The sequence below is a fragment of the Stenella coeruleoalba genome (assembly GCF_951394435.1).
Source record: "Stenella coeruleoalba genome assembly, chromosome: X".
NCBI classification, from domain to species: Eukaryota; Metazoa; Chordata; class Mammalia; order Artiodactyla; family Delphinidae; genus Stenella; species Stenella coeruleoalba.
Genome location: NC_137152.1, coordinates 56387275 through 56399757, shown reverse-complemented (window position 1 = coordinate 56399757; position 12483 = coordinate 56387275).

Here is a 12483-nt window from a genome sequence, read left to right as displayed (position 1 = left end):
GGAGTCAAAGGTTGGGGCCGGGGCGGGAAACCCAGCCTCTGCGCTTTTTGAACTTCTTCTACATGCCCTTATTTGCCCCCAGTCTCCCGCTTCCCTACCCACCTCCTCGATGCGTGCGTAGTGAAAGCCGCGGACCACTGCAGTCTCTCCGCGCTGGCTGTAGCCAATCCCACGGGGCCGCCAGACAAAGGCAAAGCAGGAAGAGCAGTGGCGGCCGCCTCTCCCTCCTGCGCCCTCCTACACACGGGCCTACACTCCCTTACGGGTTTTCGTTTTTAAAGTTTATTTTGCAGCCTGTAGTTGACTAGGTTCAAAAGGTACTTTTTTTTTAACATCTTTATTGGAGTATATTTGCTTTACAATGGCGTGTTAGTTTCTGCTGTATAACAAAGTGAATCAGCTATACGTGTACATATATCCCCAAATAACTAGTGTAAAGCTCTCGGTAGAGACACGAGAAATGGCTTTAAGGAAGGTTACAGACCAAGCTATAGAATATGATTTTTTTTTAAGAAAAGGCATCTCGTGTACTATATAATATTTGCTTATAGAGGACAGGAAGACTATCCAGCAAAACGTGACCAGTGGTGCCAGTGCAGTGTATGTTTCTGCACAGTTTCCAAAATTTCTGTAATGGTACAGCGTAATATAGTTAAAAGCATGGATTCTGGACCGCCTGGCTTCAAATCGCTGCTCCACCATTTGGTTACTAGCTCTGTGACCTTGAGGAAGTTAGCTCACCTCTCTTTGGCTCAGTTTCATCATCTGTAGAATGGAATTGATGATAATAATACCTTCTAATAGGGTGTGAAGAGAATTAAACAAGTTCATATTTGTAAAGCACATAAAACAACAACTAGCTTGTGGAGTGTTAGCATAAGGTGAATGAGTTTTGAATTTATGCCCTCAAACGTTTTACCCTTATCCACAACCCCTCTCCTCCCAATATAAGGTCAGGGCTTTTCCTCTACTCCATGAGATAGCTGTCCTAGCTTGCCCCTGCCAGCCAGAATGTATAGGTCCTCCGTCTCAGAGTTTAGTTTTTGGATACAGTCTTGTGGGACTTGGCATGCTTCATGCCCAGACTGGGAGATCAAGTATTTCTGAGACTGTGCCACCTCCAACTCATACATTACAAGCAGCCCCCTCATGTTGTACTGCTGTCATTTCTGAACACGTTACAGCTTAGGCACTCCTTGTTTTGGATTGGGAGTGATCAACTGTGGGGAACACATCCAGCGCTGAGGAGATCATTGCTCCCCCACTTCTGAGGTGGATCCCACCTGTGTATTGACTTTCAAAGTTCAGCTGGGAGATGGGGCGGGTTGACAATGACAGTATGGCCTCATGTTCATCAGTTCATCCACAGCCAGGAGGCCGAGGGGGCACCTTTACTTCTGGTTTTTCTTAGGGGACAGCCTTTCCTGCAACCACTGGCTATGGCAGTCTTGGAGTGGGAATGAAGCAAAGTTCAGACCCCAATGAAGAGCCAGCATTAAATGGCTGACGTACCTGGCAAATGCTTGGTGCCTGGAACGTTGTGAGAGTTCTGTGCATTCCAGCAGATAACAACAACAACAGTAATAAACAAGCCTGTGTAAGTGGCTGAATGTGCCCAAAGCAGTGCCTAAAGGCCAGTAGTTCAAAGGAGAAAACGATGGGCATAGGTCCAGGGGTTTCGAGGTCAAAAGCACTTTAAGACTGATAAAATCATGTACGATCTCAAGTATGCAGTGTGCATCACAAACATCTTAAGTGTTAGCTTTGGGATGTGAGTTTATAGCTAACTTTCATTTTTTTTTTCTGTTTAAATTATATTCTGCTTATATGAATTGGCATATGTATATATATATATATTTTTTTTATTCAAGAAAGAAGATAATGCTATTTGTAAAACAAACAACAAAAAAGCTAGCCTCTATACAGGGTTAAGTCTGCACCAGTCTGTGGAGGCCAGCTGTGGAGGAGTCTGTGGGAGCAGAGTGACGAATGAACAGCAAGGCGGGCAGGGGGGCAGAGAGGAGAAAACTTCAGCCTCGAAACCATGGTAACGACTGCAGGAGTGTGCACAGTGAGTCAGAGCCAGGGATGGCTGCCAGTCGTATTTTCTATTAATTATCTCCTCAGACTGATTCTTCCACACATTTCTTAAATGAGGAAAATCAGGCAGGGAAGCTGGCAGCCCTCTTCCCAGGACACAAGTTCACAAACCTTGACCCAAACTCACTGTCCCGCCCCACCTGCTCCACAACCAAAGGGCTGCAGTTTCTTTCCCGTTTGAGATGCCAGCAGAGCTTATTCTGAAAGGGGGCCTTGATGCAACAAAACACAGAGCTCTAGTTGATCCCATTCAGAGGAGGTCAGTGTATGGGGAGCTCTGGGCCCCAGACTCTAGGGACAAAGGTAGAAAAAGGTCACCTTTGGAAACTGAAACCAGGAAAATTCAGTACATGGTAGATGAGAATAGCCACCTGCAAAAGTAGCCACCCATCAAGGCACATGGATGGAGGAATATTGCTGATAGGATGGATGTGTCTCCTGAGCACAGTCAGTGGGCAGAAAACTTTCTGTCCCTCTTCATGCTGTTGTAACATGTCTGGCATGAGATAAGCTTTGAACAACTGTTTTAAAAAAAAATTACTTATTTTATTATTTATTTGGTTGCACCATGTCTTAGTTGTGGGCTCCTTAGATGCGGCTCACAGGCTCTTTAGTTGCAGCTCGAGGGCTTCTTAGTTGTGGCATGCGAACTCTTAGTTGCAGCATGCATGTGGGATCTAGTTCCCTGACCAGGGATTGAACCTGGGCCCCCTGCATTAGGAGCACAGAGTCTTAACCACTGTGCCACCAGGGAAGTCCCAACAACTGTTTTTTTTGTTGTTTTAATTTATTTATTTTTGGCTGCGTTGGGTCTTCGTTGCTGGGCACAGGCTTTCTCTGGTTGCGGCGAGCGGGGGCTACTCTTCATTGCGGTGCATGGACTTCTCATTGCGGTGGCTTCTCTTGTTGTGGAGCACGGGCTCTAGGCACGTGGGCTTCAGTAGTTGTGGCACACGGGCTCAGTAGTTGTGGCACATGGGCTTAGTTGCTCCGCGGCATGTGGGATCTTCCCAGATCAGGGCTCGAACCCATGTCCTCTGCATTGGCAGGCAGATTCTTAACCAGTGCACCACCAGGGAAGTCCAACAACTGTTTTTTTAAAATAAATTTATTTATTTATTTGTTTTTATATTTGGCTGTGTTGGGTCTTTATTGCTGTGCGTGGGCTTTCTCTAGTTGAGGCGAGCGGGGGCTACTCTTCGTTCCCGTGCGCGGGTTTCTCATTGTCCTGGCTTCTCTTGTTGTGGAGCATGGGCTCTAGGCGCGCTGGCTGCAGTAGTTGTGGCTCGTGGGCTCAGTAGTTGTGGCTCGCAAGCTCTAGAGCGCAGACTCAGTAGTTGTGGCACCCGGGCTTACTTGCTCCGGGGCATGTGGAATCTTCCCGGACCAGGGCTTGAACCCATGTCCCCTGCACTGGCAGGCAGATTCCCAACCACTGCGCCACCAGGGAAGCCCAACTGTTTTTTTAAAAAGGGCGTCAGAGAAGAAGATTCCATCTAGGTTTGTCCAGCATTGTCTAAGCAAAAGAGCTGCAGTTTCTGGAGAACATTAATATTCCAGTGTCTAGTGAGGAGGATTTTTTTTGGAGGCAGTGTTCATTTGAGGCAATGGTGACACAAATGGCATATGTGGCATGAGATATCTTCATGATCTCTCTTAGTTTTCACAACAGTCTTATTGGCCGAGAATCATCAGTGCCATTTCAGAGCTGAAGACACAGGCTCAGAGAAGTTAAGTAATGTGTTCAAGTTTTCACAGCTAAGGACTGTGGCACTGTTGGGCTCAGAACTTAGGGCTGTGTGACTTCTAAGCTGGTACCCTCTGCATGATGACACTGCTCCAGGCTTTGCCATCCTGTAAATGAAATTCAAGAACATCCAGTTCCCTTTGTTCTGAGTGCCTGTTCTCCAAGTCAGCTTCCCAGGGACCTCTGTGCCCAAGAGGTGCCAGGGCCAAGTTATGGCCCCACCATGAGACAGAAATAAACTCACCTCTGGTTTATGTGTCAGTGTATTGGTTCGGAGTAATCTAGAAGGTGATTGCCTCTGCCTATAGTGCTGTACCTCCCAAGCCCAGAAGCACAGAGGCGAGGAGAAGGAACACGGTGTGGGTGGGGGCCAGTGGGCAGAGCGAGGTAGCCAAGGCAGAGGTGGGACGGTTAGGAAGAGGTCTTCTGTGCCCTTGGGAACTGGTCTCCATGTCCAGTGGATTCTGCCTCCTAAACAGCTCTTTCTCCACACCCTTCATCATTTTATAGTGAACAATGAACACTTTGCTAGGATTCAGCAGTCATCTCTTGTACTGGCTCCTGCCCTCTTCCCTGCTGCTGCAGCCTTTTGCATGTTCTCCAGACTATTGGAACAGCCTATTGGAACTATTGGAACATTGGTGTCTCAGCCACCAGTCTCACCACCCCCTCCAAACTACCCTCCCCAGCAACTGATAGAGAGCTCTCAGAAACACAGATCTGACCCTCCCCCAATGAAGACCCTTCAGTGGCTCCCCACTATTTGAGAGGCTCCTTAGCCTGGAGGGCCAAGGGCCTTTCTGCTGACATCTGCAGTCTCATCTCGTGCTGGTCCCCACTGGGCTCCAGCCATGTCAAGTTACCATCTACAGGCCCTCAAGTATACAGTGCTCTCTTAAGACTCCATGCCTTTGCCCATACTGTTCTCTCTACCTGGAATACTCCTTCCCCATTTTTGATCTAGCTAACCCTTATTTACATTTTAAGAGCAAGATCAGGTGTTACTTCTTCCTGGAAGCCTTCCCTGACCCTCTTCTCCACCTTCTTCCAGGCTGGGCTAGGCACTCCTCTGTGCTTCCAAAGCACCCTGTGCTTATGTCTGCCATTTGTATAATTTGGAGTAGTAGTCCATGACATAGATGGACCATAGTTTATTTATTCACTCATTGAAAAAATCTGGGTTGTTTTCAGTTTGAGGCTATTACAAATCAAGTGGCTATAAACATTTGTGTACAAGTTTTTGTGTGAATACAAGTTTTCATTTCTCTAGGATGATTTCCAAGAGTATAATTACTGAGTTGTATGGTAATTGCATTTTAGTTTTGTAAGAAACTGCCAGAGTGTCTGTACCATTTCACATTCCTACCAGCCATGAATGGGTGATCCAGCTTCTCTACCTACTTGCCAGCATTTTGTATCATTACAATTTTTTATTTTAGTCATTTGGATAGATGTATACTGATATCTCATTGTGGTTATTTTTTAAATTTTTTTTATTTTTGACTGTGTTGGGTCCTCACCACTGCGCACAAGATCCCTCCAGCCACGGCGAGCAGGGGCCACTCTTTGCTGCGGTGTGTGGGCCTCTCACTGCGGTGGCCTCTCTTGTTGTGGAGCACAGGCTCTAGGTGCGTGGGCTTCAGTAGTTGTGGCACATGGGCTCAGTAGTTGTGGCTCATGGGCTCTAGAGCACAGGCTCAGTAGTTGTGGCGTATGGGCTTAGTTGCTCCGGCATGTGGGATCCTCCCGGACGAGGGCTCGAACCCGTGTCCCCTGCATCAGCAGGCAGACTCCCAACCACTGTGCCACCAGGGAAGTCCCTCATTGTGGTTTTAATGTGCATTTCTCTAATGGCTAATGATGTTGAACATCTTTTCATGTGTTAATTTGATGTCTGTAATTCCTCTTCAGTGAAATAAATGTCATGTCTTTTACCCAGTTTCTGATTGGATTTTTTTTTGTTATTGAGTGTCAAGAGCTCTTTATATATTCTAAATATGAGTACTTTGTCAGATACGTGGTTTGCAAATATTTTCTCCCAGTCTCTAAGCTTGTCTTTTCATCCTCTTAAGAGGGTTTTTTGCAGGGCAAAAGTCCTTAATTTTTTTTCTTTTATGGATTTTGCTTTTTAAAAAAAAATTTATTTATTTATTTATTTATTTGGCTGTGTTGGGTCTTCGTTTCTGTGCGAGGGCTTTCTCTAGTTGTGGAGAGCAGGGGCCACTCTTCATCATGGTGTGCGGGCCTCTCACAATCATGGCCTCTCTTGTTGCGGAGCACAGGCTCCAGACGCACAGGCTCAGTAGTTGTGGCTCACAGGCCCAGTTGCTCTGCGGCATGTGGGATCTTCCCAGACTAGGGCTTGAACCTGTGTCCCCTGCATTGGCAGGCAGATTCTTAACCACTGCGCCACCAGGGAAGCCCTGGATTTTGCTTTTATAGTGTCATGTCTAAGAACTGTTTATGAAGCTGTAGGTCTCAAAGATTTTCTCCTATATTTTCTTCTAAAAGTTTTATAGCTTTATGTTTTACACTTAAATCTGTGATACATTTGAGTTAATTTTTGTGGAAGGTGTGAGGTCTAGATTGAAGTCCTTTTTTTTCTTTTGGCATATAGATGTCCAATTACTCCAGCAACATTTGTTGAAAAAGCTGTTCTTCATTAAATTACTTTTGTACTTTTGTTAAAAATCAGTTGAGTGTACCTGTGTGAATCTGTTCTGGATTCTCTATTCTGTTCCATTGATCTATGTGTCTATCCCTCCATCAGTATCACACAATGTCATGCAGGCTTCATTACTGTTGCTACGTACTAAGTCTTAAAATTGGGTAGAGCATTTTCTCCCACTTTATTCTTCTTTTTCAAAGTTGTTTTAGCTATTCTAGTTCTTTTTACCTTTCCATGTACATTTTAGAATAATTTTGTCTGTATCTACAAAAAATGTTGCTGAGATTTTGATAGGAATGGTGTTAAACCTGTAAAACATTTTGGGGAGAATTGACAGCCTTACTCTGTTGAGTCCTCTAATTCATGAACACAGTATAACTCTCCATGTAGTTAGATCTTCTTTGAGTTCTTTCATCAATGTTTTGTAGTTTCAGCACACAAGTTCTGTACATCTTTTCTTAGATTTATACCTTTGCATTTTCTTTGAGCGATTTGTGCATGATACTGTAATTTTAATTTTGGCTTTCACATGTTCATTGCTGATATTTAGAATTACAGTTGAGTTTTGTATGTTGATCTTGTATCCTGTGAACTTGCTAAACTCATTTATTCATTCTAGAAGGTTGGGTATTATGTTTGGTTTTTTGTTTTGTAGATTTCTTGTGATTTTCTATAGAGACCATCATGTCATCTCCAAATAGGGATAATTTTTTTCTTCCTTTCCAATCTGTACGCCTTTTGTTTCATTTTCTTGTCTGTTGGACTTCCAGTACTATGTTGAATAAGAGTGGTAAGAGTAGACGTCCTTGCCTTGCTCCCAATCTTAGGGGAGAAAAGATTTGATATTTCACCATTAAATATGTATGTTAGTTGCAGGGTTTTTATTTATTTATTATTTATTTTGGCTGCACTGGGTCTTCATCGAGGCATGTGGGGTCTTCGTTGCGGTGCCCGCACTTCTCTAGTTGCAGCACACAGGCTCTAGAGCGCGCAGGCTCAGTAGTTGCGGTGCACAGGCTTAGTTGCGGTATGTGGGATCTTAGTTCCCTGACCAGGGATCGAACCCAGGCCCCCTGAACTGGGAACGCTGAGTCTTAACCACTGGACCACCAGGGAAGTCCCCAGTTGTAGGGTTTTTATAGATGTTCTTTACCAACTTGAGGAAGTTCCCCTCTCTTCCTAGTTTTCTAAGGGTTTTAGAAATGAATGTGTGTTTAATTTTGTCAAATGCCTTTTTTGCATAAGTTGATATAATCATGTGATTTTTTTTCTTCTTTAGCCTGTTAACATGGTGGATTACACTGATTGATTTTCAAATATTGAACCAGCCTTGCATCCTTGGAATAAACCCTACTCGATTATGCTGTATAATTCTTTTTATATATTGCTGAATTCTATTTGCTAATATTTTGTTGTGGATTTTTATATCTATGTTCATGGAGGACATTGATCTGTAGTTTAATTTTTGTACTGTCTTTGGTTATTGTATCAGGGCCTGGCCTGACAAAATGAGTTGGGAAGTGCTCCCTCCTATTTTCTGGAAGAGATTATATAGGTTTGGTGTTAATTCTTCTTTAGATATTTTGGTAGATCTGTCCAGTGAAACCACCAGACCTGAATATTTCTCTTTTTAAAAATATTTATTTATTTGGCGGCGTGGGGTCTTAGTTGCGGCACGCGGGATCTTTGTTGCAGCATGTGGGATCTTTCATTGCGGTGAGCAGGCTCTTTGTTGCAGTGTGCTCTCTAGTTGTGGTGCACAGGCTCAGTAGTTGCTGCACACGGGCTTAGTTGCCCCATGGCATGTGGGATCTTAGTTTCCTGACTAGGGATTGAACTCATGTCCCCTGCATTGGAAGGCAGATTCTTAACTACTGGACCACCAGGGAAGTCCGCAGACCTGAATATTTCTTTTGGACAAGTTTTTAATTACATACGCAATTTTCTTCAGAGGAATCGGTCCATTTCATCAAAATGTCGAAATTTATCTGTGTAGAGATATCCATAGGATTTGTCCCTGTTTCTTTTCTATTATTGATAATTTGTATCTTCTCTCTTTTTTCTAGTCTTGTTAGAAGTGTGCCAATTTTATTCATCTTTTCAAAGAACAAGATTTTTGTTTCATTGATTTTCTCTATTGTCTTTCTGTTTTCAATTTCACTGATTTTTGTTCCTATTTTTATTATTTCCTTCTTTTTGTTTGCTCTCCTTCTGGGACTCCCATAATATGTCTGTTAGCCTGCTTGCTTACCTTTTTGTTGGGTCCCTGAAGTCTTTGTTCCTTTAGCTTGTGTTCAGCTAGTATTGGACATAAGTTTCCTTGAACATCAGGAACTAGAGCAAGCAAACAAACAGCTTCTCTCCCAGTATTTGTGGTTTGGCTCTGTGCTGGGTCACCCTTTCAACACTTAGCCTGATCATTTACAGCTCTGCCTTAGCCTTCACTTACTGCTTACTATGAGCTTAGAGATCAGCCAGAGGTGAAAGCTTAGGATCTTTTCAGATCTTTTCTGAGCATGCATTCTGTCCTGGGCATACATCTGGCTTTCTAAGCTCTCCAGTATACACAGGTGCTTTCAAATGCCCTAATTTCCCAAAGAAACTCTATCCTAGGCCTTAGGTGGTCTATTGTATGTCTCAACCATAATCTTTTGCCCTGGAAAGATGCAGGTTTTCAAGCAATGCCTGCTACCTTTTCACTCTGAGCAAGTTCCAAGTTCAGTCCTTCAGGTAGCCCCCAGACAGCTTAGAAGAGACAAAATAATTTGCAAGCAAGGTCTTCTCTATTCCCTCTGGAACCAGGGATGAGGTCTGCACGGTGGGAACATAGGTTGACATCTTCAAGACCACTACCCAGTCAGGGAAGAAGTGAGGCGAGGGCAAAGCCATGAAGCTTTCCTACTTACCATTTTAAAGTTACCTTTTTCTTTATTCAGCATTTGCTTGGTTGCTATAAACCTTTGACTATTTTCCAGGGTTCTGACAAAGTCGGTTCTGATCATTTCTGCTTGCTTTTCAAGGTTTCTGTGGAGGGATAGGCATTTGGATTTGCCTGCTCTGCCATTTTGCTCCCATCACTCCTCCAACCCTTTTATCATTATGTAATTTCCCTCTTTGTCCTCGGTAATTTTCTTTGCTCTAAAGTTTACTTATCTGCCCTCAAGTTCATTAATCTTTTCTTCTGCAGTATTTAATTTTCTATTAATTTCATCTAGAATATTTTTCCTCTCAGTTATTTATAAGAATTTTAATCTGGGTCTTTTAAAATATCATTTCTTTCTCTTTTTATTGTGCTTATTCTTTCCTCTGTCTTCTTGAATATATGGAAGATAGTTATAATCACAGTTTTAACATCCTTGTCTACTAAATAGATCATCTGATTCTGTTTCTGTTGATTGATTTTTCTTTTTTTATGGGTTGTATTTTCTTGCATCTTTACATATGGTTTATATTAGTCCTTTTTTTTTCTGGCTGCATTGTGTCTTCGTTGCTGTGTGTGGGCTTTCTCTAGTTGTGGTGAGCAGGGGGTACTCTTTGTTGCGGTGCGTGGGCTTCTCATTGCAGTGGCTTCTCTTGTTGCAGAGCATGGGCTCTAGGCACACGGCCTTCAGTAGTTGTGGCACATGGACCCTAGAGCACACGGGCTTCAGTAGTTGCGGCACACAGGCTCAGTAGTTGTGGCGCATGGGCTCTAGGGCGCACGGGCTTCAGTAGTTGTGGCACGTGGGCTCAGTAGTTATAGTGCACAGGCTTAGTTGCTCCGTGGCACGTGGGATCTTCCCACACCAGGGATCAAACCCATGTCCCCTGCATTGGCAGGCAGATTCTTAACCACCGTACCACCAGGAAAGTCCGTATATCAGTCTTTTTAAAAAAAATCACAAATTACTACAAACTTAGTGCTTTACTTTTTTTTTTAAATTTTTATTCTTTGGCTGCGCCACGCGGCATGCAGGATCTTAGTTCCCTGACCAGGGATCAAACTTGTGCCCCCTGCAGTGGAAGCACAGAGTCTTACCCACTGGACCACCAGGGAAATCCCAAACTTAGTGCTTTAAAACAACAATACCTATTTATTATCTGACAGTTATGTAGGTCAGAAGTTGGGTGGTCTTGGCTGGATTCTCTAGTTAGGGTTTCACAAACTGAAAATCAAGATGTCAGCTGATCTGGGCTCTTATCTGGAGCCTCTGGCTAAGAATCTGCTTCCAAACTTATTCAGGTGACTGAAGGTCATTTCCTTGCCCCTGTAGGGCTATGGTCCCTGTTTTCTTGCTGGCTGACAGCCTTGGGCCACTCTCTGTTTCTTGAGCTACTTGTATTCCCTGATACTTGGCCCTCTCCATCTTCAAGTTAATGATGGTGTGTGGAATCCTTCTCACATTTAGAATCTCTCTCAGGTCCTCCTCTACTACCAGCCAGAGAAAACACTGCTTTTAAGAGCTCAGTGTGATTAGACTGGGCCAACGAGGATAATCTCCCTTTTGATTAACTCAAAGTCTGCTGATTAGGGACCTTAATTACATCCCCCAAATCACTTTTGCCATGAAGCTTAGCATAATCATGGGTGTATTATCATATTTATAGTTCTTGGGATTAGGGCAGGAAGTCTTGGGGAGCCATTTTGGAATTCTGCTTTACACGATGTTAATATTTGATTGGATGCCAGACATTGAATTTTATGTTGTGTGTGCTAGATTTCTCTATTCCTTTAAAGATTCTTGAGCTAGGTTCTGGGATGCAGTTAAGTTACTTGGAAACAGTTTGATTCCTTTGAGGCTTATTTTTAAGTTTTGTTAAACGGGGCCCAGAATAGGCTTCAGTCTAGATCTAATTTGACCCCACTACTGAGGCAATAGCCTTCTGAGGACTCTAATCAATTCCCCATGAGTCAGGAGTTTTGCAGCTCTTCTTGGTGGGAACATGAACTGTTTATAGTCCTATGTGAGCGCCAGCAATTTCTGCTCCTACTCCTTTCAGGCAGTTTCCTCCAGACTGATCAGTATTCATCTGAATACTTGAGGAATACCTTCTGCAGATCTCTGAGGTTCTTTCTTTCTATGTGGTTTCCTCCTCTTTGGACTACTGTCCTGTGAACTCTAGCTGCCTTGGTCTTCTTGGACTCTCAGCTCCATTTACCCAACTCAGAAAGTCCACTGGATTCTAACTGGGTTCCCCCACCCTGCACCAGAGCCTGGAAACTCTCACAAAGTAGTAGCTGGGGCAACTGTAGGGCTTACCTACTTTGTTCTCTGTCTCTCAGGGATCACTATCCTTCATTTTCTGATGTTCAGTGTCTTAAAAACCATAATCCATAGTTTCATATATTCTGTCTATTATTTTTTTAAATTTTGGACAGGAGGATAAATCTGGTCCCTGTTACTCCATCTTGTCCAGAAAGAGAAGTTCTGAACTTCATATAAATGGAACCGTATAGTAGGTATTCCTCTGCATCTGGCTTCTTTTGGTGAGTAGCAGCAGTTCGTTCTTTTTATTTATTTGTTTTAAAATTTATTTTATATTGGAGTCTAGTTGATTTACAATGTTGTGTTAGTTTCAGATGTACAGCAAAGTGATTTAGTTATACATATACATATATCTATTCTTTTTCAGATTCTTTTCCCATATAGGTTATTAAAGAGTACTGAGTAGAATTCCCTGTGCTATACAGTAGGTCCGTGTTGATTATCTATTTTATATGTAGTGTGTTTATGTTAATACCAACCTCCTAATTTGTTCCCCCCCCGCAACATTTCCCCTTTGGTAACCATAAGTTTGTTTTCTAAGTTTGTTGAGTCTGTTTCTGTTTTGTAAAGAAGTTCATTTGTATCATTTTTTAGATTCCACATAGAAGTGATATCATATGATATTTGTCTTTCTCTGTCTGACTTACTTCACTTAGTATGATAATCTCTCAGTCTATCGATGGTGCTGCAAGTGGCATTATTTCATTCTTTTTTATGGCTGA